The sequence below is a fragment of the Globicephala melas genome, chromosome 7, assembly GCF_963455315.2.
Source record: "Globicephala melas chromosome 7, mGloMel1.2, whole genome shotgun sequence".
NCBI classification, from domain to species: domain Eukaryota; kingdom Metazoa; phylum Chordata; class Mammalia; order Artiodactyla; family Delphinidae; genus Globicephala; species Globicephala melas.
The window spans coordinates 30,740,192-30,765,067 of record NC_083320.1 but is presented as its reverse complement, the minus strand read 5'-3'; the positions used below and the strand labels follow the sequence as shown (position 1 = coordinate 30,765,067).

Here is a 24,876-nt window from a genome sequence, read left to right as displayed (position 1 = left end):
AACGTGGGTATGGGGTTTTTGTTTGTTTTTTGTTTTGTTTTGGTTTGGTTGTTGTTACTATTTTAACTTATTAATTGCACTGTGGTCAGAGAATAGGTGTGTTTTTATAATCTCTTTATGGTGTTTTCAGGTTGTATTATATCATAATACATGGTCAGATTTTTTTCCTTTATATGTTGCTTTTCTTATCTGTTCTTATATGTCCTTGTTTCCCTAAAAAAAAATTGTCAGATGCCAATTCATGTACATTTGAACATTATACCAAACTTTCCAGTTGTGATATTTAAGTACCATATATCCTTTAGTCTGCAATAGCCATCAGTTACTGAGAAAAGTGAACTAAAATCTCTCATGATGGTGGATTTGTCAGTCTCTCTTTGTAATGGTATCCATCTTTTATATAAAGAGGCTGTGTTGTTGAGTACATAGGTTGGTATATATCTTTCTCTGGACTGTTCTTTTTGTCATTACATAATTAATGGCCTTTTAATTCCCTAATAATTTTTCTTAGCTTAGTCTGTTTTGTATTTAAGACAGTTGTACAAGTTGCTTTTTTTTTTTACTCAGTATCTATTAATATGTACTTCTGTCTTTTAAACCTTTCAGTGTTGTCATATTTTAGATATATCTTTTATGAAAGGTTATGTTTGGATTTTATTTTTTAAATCAAGAATCTCTGCTTTTAATTTTTCTTTCATTTAAAAAAATGAAAAATCTTTAAAACGTTTCTTCTAAAACTATATACCTTTATTCAGAAAAAGTATTTTAACCACAAATTGAGTCTATTTTTGTATAAAAAAAACTTATTGCCATTACAAAGGATTATTCCATGTATATTGTAAATTATCCATGACATGATGTTTTTCACTTTATATTACAAGTGTCTGCATTTATCATTCATTTCTTCCCTTGACATTTACATATTTTAAACAATAGTCATTGATATTTTCACCTTCTTTGAACTTCTTGTCTTAAACCTCATGTTAAGCATCATGTACATTTATTTGAGGCGTTTTCTATCAAGTTATTGTCTAAAACCTTTACTGATACTTTGATATTGAGTTTATTTTTCCATTTTCTGTTTGAACTATATTTGGTCAGAATGGCTCATTGCAGAAAAGAATGTGGAATTCTGAGAAACAGTGGGAGGTCAAGTTTAATACCTGTACAACTATGGTGATGCTGTTGTTAACACAGAACATACTCCTTTATTAGCCATGTGGCTTTATTAGTAAGTGCAGGTTACTATCACTCGGTAGATTCTGGACTTCAAGTGAAGAAGAGCTGGTCTAATTAATTATGACATTTCTAACCTCAGTTAATTTGCTATTTTAGTGAAGACTTCAACACGTACTGGTGTTTTCCCCCGGGTGACAGTAAGTATTACAGAAATAATGCATTTTACCAAATAGGTATTGAAGTACAGCTCTTTGGAAAGTCACGTAGTGCAGACATGTTTGCATGACAGGAGCATTCTATGTGGGCTCTCTTGTGGCCTCTTAATTTTCCACGAAAATGAACACAGAATATGAGAGACAGGAAGTAAACACACAGTTTACATGGGAGCAATCACAGAGGCTTCTCTTTGTATTTCCTCAGAGACCAAGACATCCAGTTGCACCTAGTTCTGCATGGTTTGAGTTGCCTTTACAGCAGTTTTGTTCCAGTTTCGAAAACTGTAGTTGCTCTAACTGTATTTTGACGATCAGCTGTGTTTCTCATGTTTTAAAAGTAATTAATCCCTTGCTACTTTATACATTTCACTACATTGGAGGGGATCTTTGAGGACATTTCTAAAGTATGGAGAGAGAAACCATCTTTTATTTAAAATAGGGTCTGTTGCAATTAGAAAAAAGAAGGGACGATTTAGGACCAGCCCCTAGCTCTACCACCAGTGTGAAAGGCCCTGGATGAATAAGCCCACAAGTGGTAAGACTTTTCTGCATATCCAACCCCTGCAAGGACTAGGGGATGAATTAAGTGATGTGATTCAGGGAACACAGCAATTCAAAACCAGATGCTTAGACCACTAAGCCATCCCTTCCGGCACATTGTAAAGCATGAAGTTGTAAATATAGCAGATAATTGAGATTTAGATTTTAGATACGGGCACTGTTAGCAGCCCTCCTCTAGCTTTCTTTGCTTAGAGTCTTAGAAGTTTATTTAACAGTTCATTTTAATGCAGTTGCTGTCAAAATTAATTAAGGCTTTTTATTTTTTTCTTGTATTTTTAACTCTTCTTTGATGAGGAGAGTATTAATAATAAAAATTGTCTGCACTTAAAAGTGCATCCAAACTGAAGATGGAAAATATTCTCTATATTTGGGACATAATATTTTGAGCCCTCTTTTTGGTTTCTTTTAAATTTCAGCTAAAAAAACAACACATACTTGTTCCTTCATTGATTAAAACTGTCATCTTTCTTTGTCCATATAATGTACCTTCTATAAATTGGCTGCTTCCTTTCTTCTTATGCTAATTAAATAATAGTGGTTCTTAGTCTGAAGTGGGGCATGGGACTTGGCTTTTTATAAGCCTGGCATCCCCATAGCTAGCTTTTTAAAGAACTCATTGACCATACCATTTTATGAGTAAATTTTCTCCTCTTTTTCATTCTGTCTTCAATACTATGGACAAAAATGGTCCTGTTTTAGCAGGTTCTCTTCACTTCATAAAACATCATTTGTAATGAGATTATTTGAGGAATGAAAGAGATAAAGAATCTATTGAAACATTGCTTTATCCAGTAGTAGATAGAGGAAAAAGTAGTATTTTGAAAAGCCATCAACCTGAAATGAATGTCACCATTTCCTCAGTGTTAATATTAGATGTTTCAGATGGAAAAATAATATTACTAATGATAGCATCATTAAAAAGCACACAAACAAACAAAAGGTTCTACCCGGTTTAAACTGATGCTTATCACAGCAGCTACTCAGGTTGGAATAAGCATAATAGGTATAGTCTCATTCCATGTGGATATCGTTTCAACAAAGGATAGAGGCCATGCCTAAGAAATTGTTAAAGAATGACTTCAAATGTGACAGTGGGATTATAGGAGACAATAGGGTTAGTCCAACTGTTTGAGTCCAGAGCAATTATATATTGAGAGCTATTTTCATGCAGTGTTCAAATGAATGTGATTCTAAGAGACCAATCAAGTAAACGGCATCAGGCTTTAAAGAGTTTGCAACTGCAAACCAAATGACTACCAAGTTTTTGCAACAAGGCTCTAACTCTTGGGCAAGTACTTATCAGTCTTCCAGTAATAGACCCACACACTTGAGAAGTCATCATTAGAACCCTAATGAAACCCAAGAGTTATGATAGAAACATACTCAGCCAGCGATGTATGAGACAATTGTGCAGAGTCATTTCCTTTAGAGGGAAAGATTAAAATTTGACAGAGTTTGGGCTTAAGGGAGGAAATCAATTAAGACAAGAAATCTTACCACCTGATCATGGTATATGATCCTTTAATGAATTGTTGGATTTGGTTTGCTAATATTCTGTTAAGAATTTTTGCATCTATATTCATCAGTGACGTTGGCCTGTAATTTTATTTATTTATTTATTTGTGATTTCTGGCATTTAAGGTGAGGTAAAGAGTTTTTACTGTGTCTGCTGGTTCTGAGCTGCATGTAACTCTAAATAGTCCTTTTGCCAAAGTGGCATATTTTGGAGTGGCATATTCTGGTACCCTTAGTGGCAATAATATAGATTTATATGAATAATTACAGACTTCGTAGTGCAGAGTACACAGAATGGTGCAAAACTTATGACCCCTCTTCTCTACCAGCTCCAAATTGTCTTGATGAGCACACCTGACCACCTGGCTCGCAAGAGCAAAGGAAGCACAAGTTGCATGCCTGGCTCCTTTCATTGTCCATGGTACTTCAGCCCACTGCTGAATACCAGCCACCAAATTGTTCTACATTTCTGGTTTTGGTGAGATAACAAATATGAACCTAACATCTCATGGATTCCCCATTTACTGGAGCAGAGGGTAAGACTGAGTCCATTATTTTGTTCATACTCTTTTTTCATCCATTGGGCATCCTAACCATTATTCTTTCTGCATGCATGTATTTCAGTCTTTAAGAATGAGTTAACACCAAGCTTTTTTTTTTTACTGTCATATTTGTGATTTGATTATTCCTTAGGAGGTCACCCACAGAAAAGTAACCAATATATAGTAACCAATATCTATAGATTATATAGACTATCATTTTTGTTTCCTGTTGCCATTCCCTTCTGAAGAGCTGTTAAATGTAATTTTAATATGCTGGGATTGCTTCACAAATGGATAGGTCATTTGCCATATTTTGTAGAGGCACATCACCCGAGTGTCCTCAGCTACAGGAGAAGTATTTCCCTTGTAATATGAAGAGAATAGAGAGGTTTACATCACCACTCAGTTTAAAAACCCTGTCAGGAAGCATGCACTTCTCTATGCAACCCCGGTTGTTCATTAAAAGTGTGAGCCTTTGTCACTGATTAGGCATGGCTGAGGACTGGGTTGATGGTGTTGTGACAGACATCTTAACAGAAATTGGATTAGAAGAAAATCTCTATTTTGTTCAGGTCCAGGGAATCTTTGATTAGAAAGACTTCTTTCTTGTTTGGGTTTCTGTTTTGTTGTGTATATAGAATTGAGTAAGTGATCTGTAATAGATTTAAAAAATAACTGCTTGTTCTTTTTTAAACCATTCTTTTCTGTTATACTTAGAAAAATATAGTTCAGGGAACGTTCAAATATTTACAACTATTTATAAATTGACATTCTGCTGAGTGACTAGAAAGATACAGTTTTTCCTTGGCTTGTTATTTCTGCATGCAATTATGAAGAGGTGCACTGGCCCATGTTTCTTTGGGAGGGAATACAGGAGTACAGTCTGGTTCGCAGTCAGAAAACAGGGTAGGTGGATTGGCTTGTTCAGTGGTTCATTCATTCACTAACTATGAACATCTACTATAAGCTGATAAAAATCAAGCAGAGACCTAAGGTGAACTGACATGACTTGCTTTCTTCCAACTTTGTAAGGTGGGAGCCATGTCAATTTCATGAGCATTTCAGGTGACATTCATCAGACAGTGTTTCCTGAGCACACATACTGTGTTCTTGAAGCCTGGTGAACATGAAGGTGGGAGAGGTGGTAGTGATGCACGCGCTATGCTGAAAAGAATTGCCCGGTGATGTGGGAGAATTCCTTATGAAGCTGGTTTGTGGCTCTTCTGTAAGAGGTATCAGAACTTTTAAAGGATCTGCCAATTCCTCCTCTAGCAGTTTTCATTGCTTTAAATTTCTTGTCCTACAGAATTGCTCCAGTAACTATGCCCATTTGGTGAATCTGAATGGGTTTCAAAGATTAATCCAGAGATGACATTTGGATTAACTCATCACTGTCTAATAGGAGCAGTTTTTTGTTTGTTTGTTTTTTTGCGGTACGCGGGCCTCTGACTGCTGTGGCCTCTCCCGTTGCGGAGCACAGGATCCGGACGCGCAGGCTCAGCGGCCATGGCTCAGCGGCCATGGCCATGTGGGATCTTCCCGGACCGGGGCATGAACCCGTGTCCCCTGCATCGGCAGGCAGACTCTCAACCACTGTGCCACCAGGGAAGCCCTAGGAGCAGTTTTAAGATGTGAATTACGAAAACTAATTAGAGTATACCTTTGCCACATACTTCTAGTAATTTTCTGGATCAGGGGTTGGAGGAAGAGATTTAAGTTTAGAGGCTGAAATTTGTCAATCCCAGAATAGTGAACAAATGGACTAGTAGTCGTCAAGAATATCAGACCTTCAGCACTCACAGATTCAGTATTTGAAATTTCATACGTACTGCGTGTAAGCCAAAGGTCCAGAGCATGTGATCATTTGTAGTTTTGCCGCAGCACCGTATGAGTCACTCACGCTGGGAAGTTCATGTGTAGGAATGACTTAGCTTGTCAAGGAGTCTTCAGAAAAGATCGCAGCATTTGCTGACAGATTTTGAAGGGATGTTTGTACTGTACTGTACTGTACTGTACTGTACTCCCCTCCCCGGAGGATCTCAGGAAAGTAGGTTAGCGTGGTCAGTGAGATACCCCCTGCCCCCCATCCACTCAGGCTTTTTATCTGTAGCAGCCACCTCCAGCCCTATTCAGATATTGTCCCTTGTAGCAGTCAGTGCTTAAGGATATGTCTGTGAAAACATGTGTATCATTTCTGTAGTACAAATCTCTTACGATTCTGTCAGAGATATGGGCTTGCATTAACAGCTAAATATAAGTTCTTAACCTTGAGATCATCGTCAAGCTTGGGGAGTTTGGAAAGCCTGCAATTTTGTGCAGGATTCTGTGTGTATATGCATATGTATACCTGTATTGGGAAGGGAACCATTACTGTCATTAGTTTTGTAGGTTAGACTGTGATTAAAAATATATATATTAAAAACACTGCTTTAGATAGAGAATGTCTAATTTCTCTTAGTCTGTTTGCTTATACCTGCCGTTGTACATGGAAAGGGGCTGAGGTTGGAGGAAGACTAGCAGTTCAGTGGGTATCTGGCTGGTGCGCAGTGGAGTTGAATTATGGAGCTTATAAAGGGAACAGTGCAGAGGCCAGTCACTACCATCTCCTCTCCAGCCTCTTTGCTCTTCCCTCCACAGCATAAGCTCATTAATTTGACGAATATATATGATTTTATCCCTAGTGTGTGGCACAGTGCCTGGAACAAAGGGGAGCATCCTGCCCAGAAACTCTTTCATGAGCTCAGGAATTTCTTGCAGTATTCACTCCACCACCTGGATTTAAATGAAAACTGACTTTGCCCAGTTATACCACTTCCTCAGCAACCCTCTGAAGTAGAACATGCTCATTTTCTTCATGCTGCTTCAGGGCCCTCCTGAAAATAGTGGAGGAGGAAGGTTTGGAGGCATTTGGGATGTGATGTGCCGCTGAAGGATGAAGAGGTGCCCAAAGAGGGAAAAACAATGGAAGAAGACAACTGGCCCAAGAGACTTCTTACCTTGACCTAAGTTTGGATCTAAAGAAGTGAGATAGCTGGAAGAAAAGATATTGAGCAAAAGTTATTGAGCAAAAGTTTCAAAACGGCTTTGCTGCCATGATGGGGTCTTGCTCCCAGTCCTGTCTCTGGTGGAAGGTCCCCACCATAATCAGTAATCTCCAGTCTGGAGGTTTCAGTAGGACAGGTCTCCTTTTCCTAGCTGGCCAAAGCCTGACAAACTCAAGCTTGCAGCCACTCTGGGACCTAGATGGTTTTAAATATTGGTTTAGATCCATTTTATAAATAATGAAAGTCATTTTAAATTACATTATATTAAATAAAATATAAAAGCATATATAAAGAAACATAACCAGCCAGGTACAAATTGGTGCATTCTCTTTTGCTTCAATTATTTCAATCAATAAATAAAGATTAGCTTTCAATTCTGCTTTGAATTATCTCTCCAGAGATGGCTCTGGCAATGGTTCCAGCTAGCTCTCAGCTTTGAATGCAAAGACAGTGCTATATTCATCTTTGAATCCTACTTTCCACACACCCCCGCCCTGCCACCGCCAAGCCCAGAGCTGGATGAGAAGAGAGTGAATGTCTACCGAATGTAAGCAACACGGAAGACTTAAAAACAAAGTCCTTGAACATGCCTTATTCATGGACAAAGAGGAGTTGCAGACTTAGTTCTCCATCTGATAATTGTAAAGGATTTTTCAACACAGACCTTTGACTTCCTACATTTTGAGAAATTTTTGGAAAGTTTCTACTAAACAGAGCATGTACCTAAATCCCTGTGGTGTTTTTCTCTCCCCCTAAAACAAGTCCCTATGGACATGGTTGTGGATTCAACATTTTCTGCAGCCTATTTTCATAGGGAAGACTTTCATAGTGCAGACCGGCAGAGGAGTATGCCTGTACTGGCATGAGTGAAATGCATGTGCAAATGAAAAATATTCCTTTAATAGCATTTTCTTTTATCTTTACACTCTCCCAGCCAAGCTTGGAATCTGTGTAGCTTTGCTTCAGTGCATAAGGTACATTTTGAGAATCAAACCTGATTGAAATATATTTCAGTGAGCAAGAAAAACAGTTAAGCTAGAAATTTTTTTGCAATTGCTAAATTATCCCAACTTTCTCAAGTCTTTTTATATTTGCCAGCTTTAGGTGATGGTTTGTAGTTACATGTGAAGCTCTAGTGCCATCAAACTGTCCATTTGGACAGACTTGTTTTCTAAATATCTGAGAAGATGCTACAGTTTAAATAGAGAGATTAAATGGAAGAGAAGCAGGTGTTTATAATACCTTTGATCACATGTTTTATGATGGGAGCATGACCTGAAGCAGACCTTTATGCGAGAGTGTGCTGTATTGTTCAGTATCTTCACCCTTTCACTGGTAGACAGCACTATCTTGATGTACTCAAATCGTTTTGACAGATTCAGTAATACAGAAAACTAGGGAAAATTAGATGTAACTGGGTGGGGGAAGTAATCCATTTATAAACTGAAGCAGTCATTATAAACATGTTTGTATCAGTCTTGTATTTTAAAAAAAAAAGTGTTTTCCACTTTTCTTTTTAGCACTTTTTGAAATGTGTTATTTGAGTATGAGTAAGAAACATTGAACCTTAAAACAGCAGCTGCAGGATCGCCTTGTTGAACTTCTGAACTTTCACAGTTCTAAGGTGTTTAAAGCAGCCTTTTCATTGAACATATTTGCTTGGGAAGCAGCACACCCACAGGTGTTGGTGTTAGGTTGAAAGATCAACAGAGCCGATGCAGTGCTGATCGTGGCATCAATAGTGGTTTTCATTTTTGGTACCTAAATAAGACTAGTCAGTACGTCTGTTCAACTCAGATCTCACAAACAGAACGGAATTTCCCCCCTCCTCCCAGATTTTTTTTTTTTTTTTTAACTTACAGTTATGTTTTAACTTCCTGATACCAGGTTTAGTCAAGCTTGGTCGCCTTATAATTTTCTTAAAAAACAAACAACACATAACACAAACAAAAAATCCCAGCAGGTAAAATGTGTAATGAGTATGCATTTTAAAAAAATTTATCCAAAAAGATTGTCTTCTCAAATCTAAATCAGAATACTGGCAAATCTTAACAATGAACTCTTAACTCTGCTAATTACTAACAGTAAGGAGGAAAGGAAATATCCAAGAAGATATCACAGAAGAAGAAAAAGAAAAAGAATGAGGTATGGAGGCAGGCTTCTAGTTTTATTTCAAGTAGACTTTACCTCATGTCATATTTTGGTTCCCCAAAAGTTATTTAGAATCAGTATGTGAAGAAAGTATATAATTATATGTCTTTGTGAGAGTTTGCTTTTCAAGGGAAGCTTTAAAAAAAAAAATTGTTCAAATGAATAATCACCCTGAATTTATCTGTTGAAAAATTTTTATTTTCTTCAGTGGGGACTTACCTGCCTTACTATTTGGTGTCTCTTCACTAAGTTCTGGGATATCTAGGATATTTTGTACCTGGAAAAGACCTTAGAAATCTTCTTGTCCTTATTTTACAGATAATGGAAGAGAGAGTCAGGAGATTAGGTGACATCAACAGGCAAAGCTATGAGAGAACTTCTATTGGAACCTGTGTTTCCTTTGTCTTAGACCAGAGTTTAATTTTACGACTATACCTTGGTCTGTCTTATTTTTGTTAAACCTATTAAAACCATGCAGCGTCTCCTGAACACATGCCAGATGAGAAGTTGTGGCCAACTCTGAATGTGTCAAGAGTCAGTGGGATTTAACCTGTGAAGTGCATCATTCACAATGGCACGATCTCTGTAAGACAGCCAGCTGGAATATTGTTGACTTTCAGTGTATTTTACAAAATCCAGAATTGTTTAAACTCAGTCCAGTTTTACCCTAGGAGCATTAAGGTAACTTACCCTGTCGCTTAGCAGTGCGTGTTTATATATATGTGTGCACATACACCCCATAAGCCAAAGTTTTGAGATTAGTTAGTAGATTGATCTAATGAATTGTATTCTCAAAAAATAACTTTTTATTTAAAAAGTAAAATTATTATTAGAAGGGCATCAAGATGGCAGAGGAGTAGGACACAAAGATCACCTTCCTCCCCACAAATACATCAGAAATACATCTACATGTGGAACAACTCCTACAGAACACCTACTGAACGCTGGCAGAAGACCTCAGACCTCCCAAAAGGCAAGAAATGCCCCACGTACCTGGGTAGGGAAAAGAAAAAAGAAAAAACAGAGACAAAAGAATAGGGACGGAACCTGCACCAGTGGGAAGGAGCTGTGAAGGAGGAAAGGTTTCCACACACTAGGAAGGCCTTTCGCGAGCGGAGACTGCGGGTGGTGGAGGGGGAAGCTTTGGCACCGCGGAGGAGAGCAAAGCAACAGGGGTGCGGAGGGCAAAGCAGAGTGATTCCCGTACAGAGGATCAGGGCCGACCGGCACTCACCAGCCCGAGAGGCTTGTCTGCTCACTTGCTGGGACGGGTGGGGCTGGGAGCTGAGGCTCGGGCTCTGGAGATCTGATCCCAGGGATAGGACTGGGGATGGCGTGAACACAGCCTAAAGGGGCTAGTGCGCCACAGCTGGCCGGGAGGGACTCCGGGAAAATGTCTGGAGCTGCTGAAGAGTCAAGAGACTTTTTCTTCCCTCTTTGTTTCCTGGTGTGCGAGGAGAGGGGATTAAGAGTGCTGCTTAAAGGAGCTCCAGAGACAGGCGCGAGCCGCGGCTAAAAGCGCGGACCCCTGAGACGAGCATGAGACGCTAAGACTGCTGCTGCCGCCACCAAGAAGCCTGTGTGTGAGCACAGGTCACGGTCCACACCTCCCCTCCCGGGAGCCTGTGCAGCCTGCCACTGCCAGGGTCCCGTGATCCACGGACAACTTCCCCGGGAGAACGCACGGCAGCCTCAGGCTGGTGCAACGTCACAGTGGCCTCTGCCGCCGCAGGCTCACCTCGCATCAGCACCCCTCCCTCCCCCCGGCCTGAGTGAGCCAGAACCCCCGAATCAGCTGCTCCTTTAACCCCATCCTGTCCGAGTGAAGAACAGACGCCCTCAGGCAACCTGCACACAGAGGCGGGGCCAAATCCAAAGTTGAACCCCGGGAGCTGTGCGAACAAAGAAGAGAAAGGGAAATCTCTCCCAGCAGCCTCAGGAGCAGCAGATTAAATGTCCACAGTCAACGTGATGTACCCTGCATCGACCAGAACACAGGCACTAGTCCCCTCCACCAGGAAGCCTACACAACCCACTGAACCAACCTTAGCCACTGAGGACAGACACCAAAAACAATGGAAACTTCGAACCTGCAGCCTGTGAAAAGGAGACCCCAAACACAGTAAGTTAAGCAAAATGAGAAGACAGAGAAACACACAGCAGATGAAGGAGCAAGGCAAAAACGCACCAGACCAAACAAATGAAGAGGAATAGGCAGTCTACCTAAAAAAGAATTCAGAATAATGCTAGTAAAGATAATCCAAAGTCTTGGAAATAGAATGGAGAAAATACAAGGAACGTTTAACAAGGAACTAGAAGAACTAAAGAGCAAACAAACAGTGATGAACAACACAATAAATGAAATTAAGAATTCTCTAGAAGGGATCAATAGCAGAATAACTGAGGCAGAAGAATGGATAAGTGACCTGGAAGATAAAATAGTGGAAATAACTACTGCAGAATAAAGAAAAAAGATTTTAAAAAATTGAGGACAGTCTCAGAGACCTCTGGGACAACGTTAAACGAACCAGCATTTGAAATATAGGAGTCCCAGAAGAAGAAGAGAAAACGAAAGGGACTGAGAAAATATTTGAAGAGATTATAGTTGAAAACTTCCCTAATATGGGAAAGGAAATAGTTAATCAAGTCCAGGAAGCACAGAGAGTCCCACACAGGATAAATCCAAGGAGAAACATGCCAAGACGTATATTAATCAAACTATCAAAAATTAAATACAAAAAAAAAAATTTTAAAGCAAGAAGGGAAAGCAACAATTAACATACAAGGGAATCCCCATAAGATTAACAGCTGATCTTTCAGCAGAAACTCTGCAAGCCAGAAGTGTGTGGCAGGACATATTTAAACTGATGGAGGAGAAAAACCTACAACCAAGATTACTCTACCCAGCAAGGATCCCATTTAGATTTGACAGAGAAATTAAAACCTTTACAGATAAGCGAAAGCTAACAGAATTCAGCACCACCAAACCAGCTTTACAACAAATGTTAAAGGAACTTCTTTAGGCAGGAAACACAAGAGAAGGAAAAGACCTACAATAACAAACCCAAAACAATTAAGAAAATGGTAATAGGAACATACATATCGATAATTACCTTAATGTAAATGGGTTAAATGCTCCCACCAAAAGACATAGACTGGCTGAATGGATACCAAAACAAGACCCATATATATGCTGTCTACAAGACACCCACTTCAGACCTAGGGACACATACAGACTGAAAGTGAGGGGATGGAAAAAGATATTCCCTGCAAATGAAAAACAAAAGAAAGCTGGGATAGCAATTCTCATATCAAACAAAATAGACTTTAAGACAAAGACTATTACAAGAGACAAAGAAGGACACTATATAATGATCAAGGGATCAATCCAAGAAGAAGATATAACAATTGTAAATATTTATACACCCAACATAGGAGCACCTCAATACATAAAGCAAATACTAACAGCCATAAAGGGGGAAATTGACAATAACACAATCATAGTAGGGGACTTTAACACCCCACTTTCACCAATGGACATATCATCCAAAATGAAAATAAATAAGGAAACACAAGCTTTAAATGATACCTTAAACAAGATGGACTTAATTGATATTTATAGCACATTCCATCCCAAAACAACAGAATACACATTCTTCTCAAGTGCTCATAGAACATTCTCCAGGATAGATCATATCTTGGGTCACAAAACAAGCCTTGGTAACTTTAAGAAAATTGAAATCGTATCAAGTATCTTTTCCAACCACAATGCTCTGAGACTAGATATCAATTAGAGGAAAAAATCTGTAAAAAAAATACACATGGAGGCTAAACAATTCACTATTTAATAACCAGGATATCACGGAAGAAATCAAAGAGGAAATCAAAAAACACTTAGAAACAAATGACAATGAAAACACAATGACCCAAAACCTATGGGATGCAGCAAAAGCAGTTCTAAGAGGGAAGTTTATAGCAATACAACCCTACCTTAAGAAATAAGAAACAACTTAAACAACCTAACCTTACACCTAGAGCAGTTAGAAAAAAGAAAAAAAAAAAAAAACCCAAAGTTAACAGAGGGAAAGAAATCATAAAGATCAGATCAGAAATAAATGATGAAGGGTACAGTAGCAGAGATCAATAAAACTAAAAGCTGGTTCTTTGAGAAAATAAACAAAATCAATAAACCATTAGCCAGACTTATCAACAAAAAAGGGAGAAGACAAATAAATAGAATTAGAAATGAAAAAGAAGTAACAACTGACACTGCAGGAATACAAAGGATAATGAGAGATTACTACAAGCAACTCTATGCCAATAAAGTGGACAACCTGGAAGAAATGGACAAATTCTTAGAAAAGCACAACCTGCCAAGACTGAATCAGGAAGAAATGGAAAACATGAACAGACGAATCACAAGCAATGAAATTGAAACTGAGATTAAAAATCTTCCAACAAACAAAAGCCCAGGACCAGATGGCTTCACAGGCTAATTCTATCAAACATTTAGAGAAGAGCTAACACCTCTCCTCCTCAAACTCTTCCAAAATATAGCAGTGGGGGGAAAACTCCCAAACTCATTCTACGAGGCCACCATCACCCTGATACCAAAACCAGACAAAGATGTCACAAAAGAAGAAAACTACAGGCCAATATCACTGATGAACATAGATGCAAAATTCCTCAACAGAATACTAGCAAACAGAATCCAGCAGCACATTAAAAGGATCATATACCATGATCAAATGGGGTTTATCCCAGGAATGTAAGGATTCTTCAATATACGCAGATCAATGAATGTGATACACCATATTAACAAACTGAAGGAGAAAAACCATATGATCATCTCAATAGATGCAGAGAAAGCTTTTGACAAAATTCAACACCCACTTATGATAAAAACCCTCCAGAAAGTAGGCATAGGGGGAACTTTCCTCAACATAATGAAAGCCATATATGACAAACCCATAGCCAACATTGTCCTCAGTGGTGAAAAACTGAAACCATTTTCACTAAGATCAGGAACAAGACAAGGTTGCCCAGTCTCACCACTATTATTCAGAATAGTTTTAGAAGTTTTAGCCACAGCAATCAGAGAAGAAGAAGAAATAAAAGGAATCCAAACTGGAAAAGAAGAAGTAAAGCTGTCACTGTTTGCAGATGATATGATACTATACATAGAGAATTCTAAAGATGCTACCAGAAAACTACTAGAGCTAATCAATGAATTTGGTAAACTAGCAGGATACAAAATTAATGCACAGAAATCTCTTGCATTACTGTACGCTAATGATGAAAAATCTGAAAGTGAAATTAAGAAAACACTCCCATTTACCACTGCAACAAACACAATAAAATATCTAGGAATAAACCTACCTAAGGAGAGAAAAGACCTGTATTCAGAAAATTATAAGACACTGATGAAAGGAATTAAAGATGATAGAAATAGATGGAGAGATATACCATGTTCTTGGATTGGAAGAATCAACATTGTGAAAATGACTCTACTACCCAGGGCAGTCTACAGATTCAATGTGATTCATTTCAAACTACCACTGGCATTTTTCACAGAACTAGAACAAAAAATTTCACAATTTGTATGGAAACACAAAAGACCCCAAATAGCCAAAGCAATCTTGAGAAAGAAAAATGGACCTGGAGGAATCAGGCTACTTGACTTCAGACTATACTACAAAGCTACAGTAGTCAAGACAATATGGTACCGGCACAAAAACAGAAATATAGATCAATGGAACAGGATAGAAAGCCCAGAGATAAATCCACGCACATATGATCACCTTATCTTTGATATAGGAGGCAAAAATATACAGTGGAGAAAAGACAGCCACTTCAATACGTGGTGCTGGGAAAACTGGGCAGCTACATATAAAAGAATGAAATTAGAACACTGTCTAACACCATACACAAAAGTAAACTCAAAATGGATTAAAGACCTAAATGTAAGGTTAGACACTATAAAACTCTTAGAGGAAAACATAGGCAGAACACTCTATGACATAAATCACAGCAAGATCCTTTTTGACCGACCTCCTAGAGAAATGGAAATAAAAAACAAAAGTAAACAAATGGGACCTAATGAAATTCAAAAGCTTTTGCACAGCAAAGGAAACCATAAACAAGACGAAAAGCCAACCCTCAGAATGGGAGAAAATATTTGCAAATGAAGCAACTGACAAAGGATTAATCTCCAAAATATACAAGCAGCTCATGCAGCTCAATATCAACAAAACAAACAACCCAATCCAAAAATTGGCACAAGACCTAAATAGACATTTCTCGAAAGAAGATATACACATTGCCTGCAAACACATGAAAGAATGCTCAACATCATTAATCATTAAAGAAATGCAAGTCAAAACTACAATGGTTGACATGTATACACTGATGTGTATAAAATTGATGACTAATAAGAACCTGCTGTTTAAAAAAAAGAAGAAAAAATCTATTAGGTTTATAGACATGTTTGCAATTTTAAAAAAAACAAAACACTATTGTTACCTTGGAGAAAAAAAAAAACTACAATGAGATATCATCTCACACTGGTCAGAATGGCCATCATCAAAAAATCTACAAACAATAAATGCTGGAGAGGGTGTGGAGAAAAGGGAACTCTCTTGCCCTGTTGGTGGAAATGTAAATTGATACAGCCAGTATGGAGAACAGTATGGAGGTTCCTTAAAAAGCTAAAAATAGAACTACCATACGACCCAGCAATGCCACTCCTGGGCATATACCCTGCGAAAACCATAGTTCAAGAAGAGTCACATACCAAAATGTTCATTGCAGCTCTATTTCCAATAGCCAGAATATGGAAGTAACCTAAGTGTCCATCAGCAAATGAATGGATAAAGCAGGTGTGGCACATATGTACAATGGAATATTACTCAGCCATAAAAAGAAACAAAACTGAGTTATTTGTAGCAAAGTGGACCTAGAGTCGGTCATACAGAGTGAAGTAAGTCAGAAAGAGAAAAACAAATACCGTATGCTAACACATATATATGGAATCTAAGGGGAAAAAAAAAGAAGGTCATGAAGAACCTAGGGGCAAGACAGGAATAAAGGCATAGACCTAGTAGAGAATGGACTTGAGGATATGGGGAGGGGGAAGGGCAAGCTGGGACAAAGTGAGAGAGTGGCATGGACATATATACACTACCAAACATAAAATAGATAGCTAGTGGGAAGCAGCCGCATAGCACAGGGAGATCAGCTCAGTGCTTTGTGACCACCTAGAGGGGTGGGATAGGGAGGGTGGGAGGCAGACACAAGAGGGAAGAGATATGGGAACATATGTATATGTGTAACTGATTCACTTTGTTATAAAGCAGAAACTAACACACCATTTAAAGCGATTATACTCCAATAAAGATGTTAAAATAAATAAAACATAAAATTATTAGAGCTCAATCTCTAGAATAATGACATACTTGATAGTTTTTCATATAAATCCTTTTTAATGCTTCACAATGTAATATTTCTTGCTCGCACCATTTGTCTAAAATCAGCGGCTAAGAGACATCACAAGGTAAATATGTTTAACATGCTTGCATAAAACCTCAGTCTTAGGACACATGGATCCTTGGTCCTTTCTTTGTCCCTTAGTTTCACCTTGAACAAGGCATTAAGCTTTTTTTTTTTTTTTACTTGAGTATGCCCATGTATAAAATTGGAATATGAATGCCTAGAAATTATTTAGGATTGTCATGAATATGTATCTACTTGTATGTGAAATGTTGCGAGATCTTTGAAATATGGGTAAAGTATATCCAAGACATCATTAGAGTGTTTGTTACTGTCATTGAAAGAAAAAAGAATTCATAAAGAGTTCAGCATAAGATCAGCATTCATTAAGTCAGCAACTATTTACCATGGTACAGAGAAAGAGCACTGTATTGAGAATCAAGAATCCTGGATTCTGGCTTTGTCGCTATCACAATAATTTAAAAGACTTGTTACCTCGTCCTTCTGTGTCTTAGTTTCCTTACCTATAAAATGAGTGGACTAGACTAGCTTGTCAGCACCATTCTTTCTAGGGCTTGCTTAGTATTGTTCAGGTTATCTGAGGATGTGCACTATTTATTATAAGGCAGTGCCAATTTCTAGATATATGAATATATTGGGTTGGCCAAAAGGTTCATTCGGCTTTTTCCATAAGATGGCTCTAGTAGCACTTAGTTGTCTTTAATTTCATTCAAAACAGTTTTGTTAGATTGTATGTGACAGCTGTCATATTAGCATGCAGTTAAAAAAAGACATATCAAAATTGGTCCATTTTTGTGCAGCCATTTTAATATTGAAGATAGAAAAAAAAGCAACATTTTTGGCATATTACGCTTTATTATTTCAAGAAAGGTAGAAATGCAACCGACATGCAAAAAAAGATTTGTGCGGTGTATGGAGAAGGTGCTGTGACTGATCAAACGTGTCAAAGTGGTTTGCAAAGTTTGTGCTGGAGATTTCTAGCTGAATGATGCTCCATGGTCGGGTAGCCCAGTTGAAGTTGAGAGCAATCAAATCGAGACATTAATTGAGAGCAATCAACGTTATATCACGTGGGAGGGGAGATAGCCGACATAGTCAAAATATCTGAATCAAGCCTTGAAAATCATTTACACCAGCTTGGCTATGTTCATTGCTTTGATGTTTGGTTTCCACATAAGTTAAGCAAAAAAAAAACCTTCTAGACCATATTTCTGCAAGCAATTCTCTACTTAAATGTAATGAAAACCTTCCATTTGTAAAACAAAGTGTGATGGGTGATGAAAAGTTGATACTGTAGTAATGTGGAATGGAAGAGATCGTGGGGCAAGTGAAATGAACCACCACCAACCACTCCAAAGGCCGGTCTTCATCCAAAGAAGTTGATGTTGTGTATATGGTGGGATTGGAAGGGAGTTCTCTATTATGAACTTCTGGAAAACCAAATGATTAATTCCAACAAGTACTGCTCCCAGTTAGCCCAACTGAAAGCAGCACTTGACGAAAAACGTCCAGAATTAGTCAACAGAAAATGCGTAATCTTCCATCAGGATAACACAAGACCACATGTTTCTCTGATGACCAGACAAAGACTGTTCCAGCTCGGCTGGGGAGTTCTGATTCATCTGCCGTATTCACCAGACGTTGCCCCTTTGGATTTCCATTTATTTAAGTCTTTACAAAATTCTCTTAATGGAAAAAAATTCAAATCCCTGGAAGACTGTAAAAGGCACTTGGAACAGTTCTTTGCTCAAAAAGATAACAAGTTTTGGGAAGATTGAATTATGAAGTTGCCTGAAAAATGGCAGAAGGTAGTGGAACAAAAGGGTGGAAATGTTGTTCAATAAAGTTCTTGGTGAAAATGAAAAATGTCTTTTTAGTTAAAAGCTAAAGGCACTTTTTGGCAAACCCAATACAACCTAATATACATTTTGTATATATAACATTTACGTTTGTTATATATGTGTATATATATATATAATGAATAAACATATCATTTATATAAAATAAGTTATGGACGTGTCAAATTGCTAGGACTGAAACATTTTGGGGTAGGATCTCTGAAGCCAACTGAGATATTTCCCATGGCACGGCATTGCCCAAGGCATGAAGAAAATATCTTAGATCAAGCTTAAATAACAGTGCTTGACTACCAAAATGGATGTTCATCTCATGTGTGCGTATCAGATACAACTTGTTTTTACTTTAGTACAGATATTCATGTTCTAAAAAGTCAAAACAAATATTCTGAAATTATGCCCAGAATTTTATTTTATAATTTACATGATGTTTATGTATGAGCACCAGGCACATAACCTAGCATTCAAGTCTTCTCTGTATAATTTTTCTATTACTCTCATTCTAAAATTCATATGCAATTTCAAAGGAAACTTGCAGTTGGCTTTTCAGAATGCAAATCTTGTTATAAAATACACCTGAGTTTTGGAACCATAACTGAATTGTAATTAAAATTTTGTAGGCAAGTGGTTTCAAATGTGGCTAAAATGCATTGGGGTGGGGAATCAAGGCCATATATCTTCACCTGTAAGTCAAAGCAAGCCATCTACAGATAACATCTATTTCAGTTCTCATCTGAGAGATAAAAAACTGAGCAGTAAAGATGTTTTTAATATTGTTTTATAGCTGTGCATGACTAGGGAATAGTGATGAGAATGTGGGTAACGTTTTCTTCCAAAAAGTTTTACCATGAGTGTTAAGTTTATTTGGAGATGTATAACTTAATGAGGCTACGTCATGAATACACTTTCCTGTACGAAATCGGTGACTTACACCCACAGTGAACGTTGAAACGACAGCCTGGTGCCAACACCAGGATCACACTGGAGAGAGAGGGCTGCCCTGCCTGGTACTTGGCCCCTTCCGTGCAGCCTGTGAACACTTGCTGTCATGAGCACTCGTGCTAACTAAATGTGAACACCTTTACTTTCCAGCTGCCGCTAATTGGTTTGGGAGTATTTATGTAAGTGTTGATTTTAAAGCTAAAAATAGCACAGTGATGTTTAAATCCAACTCATTCTGGCTGTCAGAAATGCTCCCATGATCCTGAAAGTGTTGCTAAAAATGTTCACGTTTTAAAAATTGTAGTAATTAAACGTGTCTGTTGTGAGAGCCACATATGATACGTTCCCTGCTCTGATAATCAAAGAGGTAAAGGACAAGCTTCTTAAAGGTCTCTGCCTGGCTGGCAAGACACGACCTCCTGGTGAACTTTATTAGGGAGCAAAGTATTGTAATGTGAGCAAAAGGAAGAGACAAAGTAAATTTCAACATATCTTTATAACCTTGTATTCTATGCAACCGATCAGATCTATTTTAAGTTAACATTAAAAATAGAAATTATAATAATTTTACCAATAAGATTAAGCATAGAGCTTGCCAAACCATAGTATTTTCTGGAGACAAATTTGAGGATTTGAAATCACGTAACTAATATTTCTCAAATCTAAACTGAAGAAATATAGTGACTGTTCAGCATCTGTTGTTTATACCCTAGCTCTTCATAATGAAATGATTTTTACCCCTTTATTCCCAAATTTAAAAGTCACCATTTTACAGATTTGGCTCAAAGTTATTCAAATAAGCTATGAGAAAAAATATATATAATTTTTATTTTTAGCTTTGTGTGATTTTGTGACTCTTCTTTTCATCCTGTTATTTAGTGAAGGAAAAGCCTAAGCGCTCTTAAATTATGGCATATCATTTATTTGGTAATTTTTGGGAAAAGTGATTTTTATGGACCCTGTCAAGAAATAAGCTGTCTTTGTCTAAGTCTTGAAGCACTGCACTGCTACAGTATTGTTGAAGTCAATTGGGAATTGGCTTTGTGTCCTTGTAGGATGTCCTAAGCATCTGTCTGCCTGCCCCGTCTCTAGAGAATATCAAAGAATTCTTTTACTTCAATATATAGAAATGATTTTGGCAAGTGACAAACACTGCCCATTAGTTGAGATAATAAACTATAGTTACTACCCTTTTTTTTTTTTTTTGCGGTACGCGGGCCTGTTGTGGCCTCTCCCGTTGCGGAGCACAGGCTCCGGACGCGCAGGCTCAGCGGCCATGGCTCACGGGCCCAGCCGCTCCGCGGCATGTGGGATCTTCCCGGACTTGGGTTACGAACCCGTGTCCCCTGCATCGGCAGGCGGACTCTCAACCACTGCGCCACCACGGAAGCTTTTTTTTTTTTTTAACTACCCTTTTTGATAGCTGTGGCAAGCAGAGTTTTTGATGCAGCTTTTAAAATAGTAGAACTTTTGTCTTAGACACATAAATCTGTGAATGTGTGTTTTTTCTTTAAGTCTGTAGTGATTGACATGATTGCTATATAAGTGTAGTCAGTTCAGAAATACCCTTGAGCAGATTATCACATTGCAGTTGGGCCAGTATTGCTTTCAAATTCTAATTGACATTTTCATATACTCGGAGCATTAGGTACTTCGTTGACATAAATAAAACCTTTACTTACTATCTAACCAGAACTCAAAAAAAATTCCTTTGAACCTTGCGGAACGTTGATTTGAACCAGAAAATACGTTGTTTTCTTACCTTGGCATGGGATCAACAAGAAAATTACAGTTGGAGTAAGGAGCAGAGTCAAAAATACAGTTAAAACCTTATAACAAACATCCCAGTTTTTTCTTTGACATTCCGAGGATGTATGTCCATGTAGTATTACAAAGCCAAAAAAGAATATTTGTTTTAATAACTGCCACTGTTAACTGTTCATAGACTAGACTTATTTTGTTAAGATGGTAATACTCTCTAAATTAAGCTACAGATTCAATGTGATCCTTATCAAAATCCAGCTAGCACTTTTGCAAAACTTGATGCTCAGATTCTAAAATTCATATGAAAATGCAAAGAACCCAGAACAGTCAGAACAAACTTAAAAAAATAATTGGAGAATCCTTACTTCCTGATTCCAAAACTTAGTACAAAGTTACAGTAATCAAGACTGTGTAGTACTGGCAAAAGGATGCAAATATAGATCAATAGAATAAAATTGAGAGTCCAGAAGTAAACCCTTGCATTTTTGGTCAATTGAGTTTTGGTAAGGGTGTTAATACAACTCAGTGCAGAAAGAATAGTCTTTTCAACAGATGGTGCTGGCACAACTAAATAGCCACATGTGAAGAATGAAGTTGGCCCCCCTACCTCACACAGTGTACAAAAATTAACTAGAAATGGTGATAGGCCTAAATGTAAGAGCTGACACTGTAAAACACTTAGGAAAACATATAGGAGTAAATCCTTGTGACCTCGTGTTAGGCAGTATTTCTTAGATATGACACCAAAACACAAGGAACTAAAGAAAAAGTAAATAGAACTTCATTAAAATTAGAAACTTTTGTGCTTCAAAGGGCCTATCAAGATAGTGAAAACACAGCCCATAGAATGGGAGAAGATTTGGAAATCGTATACGTAAGGAATTTGTATATGGAATGTTTAGGAAACTCTTACAACTCAATAATAAAAATACAAATAATTAGGCATTTCTTCAAAGAAGATATACAAATGTCCAACAGTCTCATGACAAGTAGCTCAGCATCATTAATCATTAGGGAAATGCAAATCATTAGTCATTAGGTATATGCAAAACAAAAACCACTTTACACCCACTCTGATGGCTAAATTGTTTTTTAAAAAAGGAAAATAACAAGTGTTGGTGAGGATTTTGAGAAATTGGAACCCTCATATGTTACTGATGGGAATGCAAAATTGTGCAGATGTTTTGGAAATACTATAGCAGTCCCTCAAAATGTTAAACATAGAGTTAAGATATGGCCCAACAATTCCACTCCTAGGTGTATACCTGAGAGAAATGAAAAACATCTGTCCGTGCAAGAATTTCTCATTCTTAGCATTATTTCACAATTGAACACTTTCAAATATTCGTGGCAGCATAATTCATAATCATAAGCAAAAGTGGAAACAACCCAAATGCCCATAGAGTGATGCATGGGTAAACAGAATGTGGTACATCCATACAGTGGAATATTATTTGACCAAAAAATGGAATGAAATACTGATACATGCCACAACATGAGAGGGTCTTAAGAACATCATGTTAAGTGATAGAAGCCACATATCTTATGATTCTGTTTATATAAAATGTTCAGAATAGGTAAATCCTTATCGACATGGCTTCCCTGGTGGCGCAGTGGTTAAGAATCCACCTGCCAATGCAGGGACTGGGTTCGAGCCCTGGCCCGGGAAGATCCCACATGCCGCGGAGCAACTAAGCCCTCACGCCACAGTTACTGAGCCTGCGCTCTAGAGCCCACAAGCCACAACTACTGAGCCTAGAGCCCGTGCACCGCAACAAGAGAAGCCACTTCAGTGAGAAGCCCGCGCACCACAACGAAGAGCAACTAGAGGAAGCCTGCGTGCAGCAACAAAGGACCAACCCAGCCATAAACAAACAAACAAATAAATAAATTTGTATTTTTTAAAAAATCCTTAGCGACAGAAAGTAAATGATTGCCATGGGCTGTGGGAAGCAGAAAACATGGGGAGTGCTGGCTAATGAGTATGGGGTTTCTTTGTGGGGTTTTGAAATTGTTCTAAAATTACATAGTGGTGATGGTTGCAAAACTCTGTGAATAAGTGAAAAAGGACTGCACTGTACTTTTTCAAAGGGTGTGTTTAATGTTATATAAAGCATATCTTAATGAAGCTTTTATAAGAGAAAAAGTAGTGGATCTTAATGCTCCAGTTAAGCCTTTAGATGATTGCAGCTGCAGCCCTGCTGACACCTTGACTGCAACCTTATGAGAGATTCTACCCCACAACTGCCCAGCCAAGCCACTTCTAAATCTCTCCCAGAAACTATGGGAGATAATGTTTTTTAGCCATTTAATTTTGAATTTATTGCACAGTATTAGGAAGCTAATAGAATGCCATTCAGCTTATTTACTCATTAACGTTCACTAAATCAATTCTGTGTGTTGTGTGCTTAATGTAGAGAGACTAGATACAGCCTCACCCTTCATGGAGCTCCCTCTTGTGAGAGAGAGAGATGAGAAAGTCAGTGATTTTGATTTTGACCTAAATGCAGTCATCAAATGTTCTGTCATGTGCAGTAGTCACAAGTATGTATATTTTGTTAAATTGTCTCTTCAAGTATTTTTGTAACCTGCCCAACCCTGTGACTTTTCAGTGTAAGCACACATCAAGCCCTTCATAATAAGGTGAATGTTTGAAAGCTTTCAAAGACATTCATCTTTTAAGATTTAGTACCTTAAACTAAAAAGCATCCTTCAACTTTTTGGATTTTTTTTCTTTCTTTATCCTCATGAAGACGAAAAAGTGAATAAATTTTTTAAATCTAGTGTAGATCAAGTGCTTCCCAAAACTACCAACCCCTAGGTGAAATGTTGCTCTTCAATCTAAAAATGAAGTAAGTTTTTTTAATCAGTTCACAATGACACACTGCTTAAGTTGTGCCTCCCTGTCTTGTTTTCTTCAAAATATTAACCTAATTCCTTTATGTCCAGCCTTTTAACTCATCTGTTGCATTTTTTGGTTGAAATGATACATTTAGATCCATGAATGCTCCATGTAGTTTGTTTCAGTGAAATCTAAGTTTGTAATGAGCGCTATCTGTGACTCTGCTTCTGAAGAGTGGTGTGTCTGCAGAATTACTCTGTTAAAGTTCATTCCACATGGGGAATGGGAAGGGTGAGCTGGGACGAAGTGAGAGAGTGGCATGGACATATATACACTACCAAATGTAAAATAGATAGCTAGTGGGAAGCAGCCGCATAGCACAGGGAGATCAGCTCGGTGCTTTGTGACCACCTAGAGGGGTGGGATAGAGAGGGTGGGAGGGAGACGCAAGAGGGAGGAGATATGGGGATATACGTATATGTATAGCTGATTCATTTTGTTATAAAGCAGAAACTAACGCACCAATGTAAAGCAATTATACTCCAATAAAGATGTTTAAAAAAAGAAAAAAAAGTTCAGTTCCAAAGCCTAACAGAGGACTAATGTCTTACTAAATGAGAATCTCAAGCGGGCTGGCTTTCTAGAATCCACCTCTCCTCTATGTAACACCCAGTTCAACTTTGCCACCATCCTGGAGTGCAGGACCTCTCTTGCCCTCTTACCTCTCTGCAGTAGAAGAGTGTTTACCATTTTAGA

At 38.0% G+C, this 24,876-nt stretch overlaps 1 protein-coding gene across 4 annotated transcripts in view; it reads left to right on the top strand.

Moving 5' to 3' along the window:
* Positions 1 to 24,876, top strand: part of PARD3B (par-3 family cell polarity regulator beta) — a 1,048,345-nt gene that overhangs the window by 496,835 nt on the left and 526,634 nt on the right. The gene's annotated exons all lie outside the window — the stretch shown is intronic.